Source organism: Triticum aestivum, chromosome 1B, assembly GCF_018294505.1.
Source record: "Triticum aestivum cultivar Chinese Spring chromosome 1B, IWGSC CS RefSeq v2.1, whole genome shotgun sequence".
NCBI lineage: Eukaryota > Viridiplantae > Streptophyta > Magnoliopsida > Poales > Poaceae > Triticum > Triticum aestivum.
In genome coordinates, this window is record NC_057795.1 from 215,460,405 (window position 1) to 215,466,691 (window position 6,287).

The window sequence follows — 6,287 nt, forward strand, 5'->3', positions numbered from 1 at the left end:
TCTCGATCGTCATGGCTTGCGTCACGAGCACCTCGCGAGGTATCCCTGCCTTGATCTCTCCGCCTCCTCGCGAGCCTGCCTGGTGAGGCCGCTCTTGAGGAAGCCTTGTGTCGTTCGCCCCGCGAGGCTTGGCCCCTCGCGAGGGTCTTGAGTCTTGCATTGATGAAGATGGGCCGTACTGGGCCACCACTCGAGCCACGTCGCTGGCCGCAGGCAGGCAAGTCTGGGGACCCCCATACCCAAAATGCCGACAGACATCCATTTGCCAGATTTCATAATCGTAAAATGCAGCAGTTGCTAACATGATTCAGACAGACTTAAGCATCGCTGCGGGTGAGAAAGTCTCATCGTAGTCAACTCCTTGAACTTGTCGAAAACCTTTTGCAACAAGTCGATCTTTATAGACAGTAACATTAAGCCTATGGTCGTGACGCTGCGGTGGGCTCGGCGATGACCTCCATCCTGCCGTCCTGGCGGTCTTGGTCTTGTTGCACTAGAATGGAAACCTTTGGCTGATTCCTCGGGACTCCGCGCCTGCCGCTTGCCTCCTTTCCACCGAAGAGGAAACCTGCGCTCTACACCCACCTGGCGCCCGCCTGGCCTTGGTCATCATGGCTCACGTCAGTTGAGCCACGTGAGGTATACCTTGCATAGAACTCTTCGCCCCTTGGGAGCCAGCCTAAGGAGGCTGATCCCCTCGGGGGTCTTGGCGTAGTCCGCCTCACGAGGGTCTTGTGTTGTTGATGCTAAAGCTCAGCCGTACTAGACCGTTGATGGAGCCACGTGGTGGGCCGCAGGCAGGCAGGGCTGGATACCCCCATATCCAGGACGCTGACAGTAGCCCCCGGGCCCAAGGCATGCTTGGACTTGGCTTCCTAGCGAAGCCAAAGGGAAAGTGCGGAGCGCCGCGGGCCCTAACTGCTTGCGGCCTTGATGACGCGTGGCGATTGATAGGACATGGACGACTCCGCTTCCCCATGCTGCCTCGCCAACTGTCCAACTTGACGGAAGGATGCGGCATGCAGATGATCATGATGGCACGGGGTCTTGGAGGCCGGCGGTTGGCCTCCCTTGGATATAAATGCGAGGAAGGGGCAGAGCCCCTCGCCCATCTCTCCTTCGTCTTGCTTTCGCTTGCTTCTTCTCTTCTTCACCTCACTCCCATGGCGTCGCTGAGGAGGTTTTCGGTGGCCGAGAAAGGGAAGGCTTCCAAGAAGATCCAGCCTCTCCACCTCCCAAGAGAGGCCGCAGCCGTCCCCGCAAGCATCCCGCGGCTCCTGCGGCAGCCTCTAGGGGGCGCGGGCACGCACCCCCCAGAGCCGGCGTTTCTCTCGGTGCCCGCGATGGCACCTCTTCTCGTGGAGGGGGCCACCGGCTTCGAAGCAGCCCCCATGACAAAGGAAGGCGCGCCGTGATCGTGCGCCCACCTCGGCCGCACTTCTCCTCGCTGGATGTGCTCGCTGATCGTGAGCCCGGCCGGCACCTCGCTCCAACTTCCGCGTTTCTTCTCCGGCGAGCTTCCTTCTTCGGGGCTCGACGGTCTCTGGCTGCAGGCTGACAGGTGCTGCACCAGAGCTTTGTGGGTCGGGGCCGAGGTCGCTGCCTCCAGCAGCGTGGTCCTGACCCACGGCTGGCAGATGTTTTCCTACACGCGAGGCCTAGGTGGAAGGTGCACCCTTCACGTCAAGTACGACGGCCTGGCGACCCTCTATGTGAGGGTGTTCAGGGAGGATGGCCGTCGCGTGGGGTGCTGCCTGGAGGATGGCAGCGACGATGAAGGTGGCGAAGGCGAGCTTAGTCTTGGCGGTGCACGCTCCTCCTCCTGTGATGGCAGCTCTTCCTCAGATGAGAGCTCGAGCAGTGGTAGCTACGACCAGCCCCCGCACCATCGTGCTCGGGTCGAGGACGTTGGTGGTTCGTCCCGCCGCGACGCTCCAGTGAAGCTGGAGAGGAGCTCGGCGTGATGCTGGGGCCCGGCGAACTTGGACTCAAGACCAGCTGCAGCCCTAGGTCGCCTATGGAAGAACTGGTGGAGCGTCGGGCCACCTTGAGGCGCTGCTTGAGGATGCGGCGCTGGTGCTGGGTTCATACGCCTTCGGGCCCTCTTTGTTTAGCCTTTCCTTTCTCCTGTAATTTGAAAAAAAAAGATGGTGTACCCCGCGGGGGCATGTAACGAACTATGGCAGTTATGCTTTTTATGCTATGCTTGCTATCTTGATGTTGTATTGTAACGTTTGCGATCTGGGTAAGTTAGAATAGGAACACTTAGCTTGGTATGTGCGTAGTAGTTTTCCGCCTTGCAAAGACATGGCCTCAGGTACTCGATGGGGCCCCCTTCCTGGGGAGCCAGCGGCGGCGGACCCCGGGAGACGCCTTGGGGTCTCAAGAGCTGCCGCGGATCCGCTGCAGGGCTGCTTTCAAAGGAAGAGAAAAAACTGACGAGCAGCTCACTCCTCCTTATATGAGCCCCGTGCCATAGATTAGCTCGGACTCAACGCACCGCGTCGCTGCCCGGGAGGCACGGATATGAGGGGTGCTGGTGGCCGTGAGCTTGATCGAGGGCTCCTCGCGATGATGAGGCCGAAGCACCAGGGTTCGGCGCGGTGTACGCGCGCAAGGGCAGGCCCGAGGCGCACACACCTGCCTAGCCCCATGTGCGAGGCACGCGTGAGGAAGTGACGGGCGACTGCCACCTCTCTCATGCTCTTAGGCAAAAAACAACTCAGGAAGAAAACAACTCGAGGGACCAGAGTTCGAAAATACCAAATCCATTGAAAGGTCACTAAAAACTGCAAGCAACTTTGGAAAGCAAATGAACAGCTACGTCCAACACCTAATCTAGTCTTCACACCAGTGCGGAGCTAAGTGCTGCCACTAAGACGTGGGAGGGAGCCCCCATGAGGCCCCAGGGCGACTCTCAGAAGACTCCGGGGCGTGTACAGCCCCACTCATTATTACGTGAGAGTGTCATGAGCGGAGACCTTCCCAGGCCGGAGCCTTTCTTCAGGGGTAGAACTTCCGGAGGTCCTGGATGTTCCAGGCATTCTGGATGGGGACCCCATCCTGCGCCTCCAGGCGCGGGGCGCCAGGCCTAGATACACGGGCAATCCTAAACGGGCCCTCCCACATGGGAGAGAGCTTGTGCAGCCCCTCCCTGGAGAGCACCCGCCTCAGGACGAGGTCACCCACCTCTAACGTCATGGGGCAGACACTGCGGCAGTGGTACTGCCGCAGTGCCTGCTAGTACCTCACCGCCCGGAGCGAGGCTTGGCGGCGGCGTTCCTCCCCCAGCACGAGATCCATCCCCTGCGTGGCGTCCTGGCGTGCCTCGTCGAACGCCAGGACCCACGTGGAGCGATGCTTGACCTCATGAGGGAGAACCGCTTCTGCTCCATAGATGAGGAAGAATGGCGTCCCTCCTGTTGGCTTGGTTGTGGTGGTGCGGATGGACCACAGCATAGACTGCAGCTCGTTGAGCCAGCCCCTGCTGCAGGCCTCGAGCTTCTTCTTGAAGGTCTTGGTCTTGAGGCCCCTCAGGACTTTTGCATTGGCCCGCTCGGCCTAGCCGTTGCTCCGTGGTTGCGCCACTTAGGCGTAGCATATCTGCGTTCCAAGGTTAGCACAATATGTTTTGAAAATGTTGCTGGTGAACTGCGAGCCATTGTCCGTGATGATGCGGCTAGGGACCCCAAACCGGCTCACGATTCCCTTGATGGACTTGACGGCCGATCCGGCTGGGATGGTGCGCACGGCTGCTACCTCCGCCCACTTGGTGAATTTGTTGATGGCGACGTAGAGGTATCGCTAGCCCCCTGGCACTCGAGGGAATGACCCCAAGATGTCCAGCCCCCAGACCGCGAACGGCCATGTGAGCGGGATCGTCTGGAGGCCCTGCGTGTTTTGCTTGGCGTGGAACTGGCATGCTTCGTAGGAGCGCACTAGCTCTACGGCGTCATTGAGCGCGGTGGGCCAGTAGAAGCCGCTGCGAAACGCCTTGCCCACCAGAGTGCGTGATGAGGAATGATGCCTGCAGTCCTCACCATGTATGTCCGCTAGCAGCTCAAGACCCTGTTCCTTGGAGATGCACCACGACAAAACGGCATTGGGCCTCTTGCAATATAACTCACCATCCCGAATGCAGTACGCGGTGGCTTGACGTGCCACACACTCGGCTTCCTCCTCCTTCTCTGGTAGGGTCCCTTGAAACAGGTACGCCTTAAACTCTTCGGTCCAGCACCCCTCCTGAGGCTCGAGCGCAAGCAGCAGGTGGGCCCCCGAGGGGTGGCCACACGCCGGGGCGCCCGTCTCAAGTGCCGGAGGCAAGTCCTCCTGAGGCAGTGCTGGAGTCGCAGTGGGGGGAGCCGTAAACGGCTTGAAGAGCCGCTCCTCAAATACCCTCGGCTCCTGAGGGAGCCTGCGGGAGGCTCTCTTGGCATGTCATCCGCCTCCTAGTTCTTTCCGTGTGGCACGTGTTGCAGCTCCACGCCCATGAACTGCTTCTCCATCTTGCGCACCTCTTCTAGGTACACCTCCACGTGCTTGTCCTTGGGCGTGTACTCCTTGTTGGAGAAGTTGACGAGGAGTTGAGAGTCGCCCTTGATGGTGAGGCGCTTCACCCCCAGCGCTGCCGCGGCCCTGAGCCTAGCGAGCAGGCCTTTGAATTATGCAATGTTGTTGGAGACCTTCTCGCCCTGCTGGAAGCAGAGCTGCACCGCGTAGTAAAGCTTATCCTTGGTGGGTGAGATGAGGACGGCCCCTGCTCATGCGCCTTGTCGTGCAAATGCACCATCGAAGTACATGATCCACCCGTCTGTTTCCTCGTCTCCTGGCAAGAGGGAGCGGTCCTCGCTTACTCCATGGTCGGTAGTGTTAGTTCACTCGGCCATGAAGTCCGTGAGGGTCGCACCCTTGATGACCCTGGTGGTGGTGAACTCGATATTGAACGCCTGAAGCTCAATGTTCCATTCAGCAACTCGTCCGGCGGCGTTCGGGCTCTAGAGCACCCTCTCCAGCGGGTACGTCGAGACAACCTTGATGGGGTGGCCCTGAAAGTAGTGGCGCGGTTTTCGGGAGGCCACCAGGAGCGCGAGCAAGAGCTTCTAGGGCATGGGGTAGCGTGGCATGCCTCCCTCAGCAACGTGCTGACGAAGTAGACAGTGTGCTCGACGAGGTAGGAGGCGTCAGTGGAGTCTTGCTCTTCATGAGGGTGCGGGTCTTCCGTGGCTTCGCGAAATCTGCCCTCGAGAGCCCCGATGACCGCGGGGTCGATCGTGGCCTCGGGAGGAATATCGACCACCGGGTCGGTCGAGGCCCCAGGCACCCTGAGGGTGCTGCGTCTTGCTCGATGGTTGTGCATCCTGCTGAGGCTTCTTGGACGGGCGCTCCTCCCTCAGCGCCACCAGGGCGGCGCTGGCTGAGTGAGGGGTGGCGGCCAGATAGAACACCAAGGGCTCGAGAGGGCGCGGTGCCACCATCACTGGCAGGCTGGTCAGATATCTCTTGAGGTCTTGAAAGGTTGTGTCTGCCTCCAGGGTCCACTCAAACGGCTCCTTCCTTTTCATCAGCTTGAAGAACGGCAGGGCGCGCTCCCCCAGCTTGGAAATGAAGCGCCCAAGCGAGGTTACGTAGCCCGCCAGCTTCTATATCTCCTTCAGGGTCTGTGGGTGGCTCATGTCCTCTATAGCCTTGACCTTCTCTGGATTGGCCTCGATCCCTCTATGTGATACCAAGAAGCCCATCAGCTTGCCAGACGGATCCCCGAACACACACTTCTTGGGATTGAGCCGAAGATCCACCTTGCACAGCCTAGCAAATGTCTCCTTCAGATCTGCTATCAGGGTCCTGGCCTCCCGAGACTTCACCACTATATCATCAACATAGGCCTCCGCGTTTCTCCTGAGCTGCGAGCCCAGGGTGATATGCGTTAGTCGCTGGAAAGTTGCCCCGGCATTACGCAGCCCGAAGGGCATGCAGGTGTAGCAGTACACCCCGCAGGGGGTCAAGAACGTCGTCTTCTCCACATCCTGCATGGCCATCTTAATCTGGTGGTAGCCTGAGAAGGCATCCAAGAAGCACAATAGGTTGCATTCGGTGGTGGAGTCCATGATCTGGTCAATGCGAGGGATGGGAAGGGATCTTGTGGGTAGGCCTTATTGAGGTTGGTGAAGTCAACACACATGCGCTCCTTCCCTCCTTTCTTGGGGGCGATGATGGGATTCGCCAGCCACTCCGGGTATCATACCTCCCTGATGACCCCTGCGGCTTGTAGCTTGCGGGTTTCTTGGACG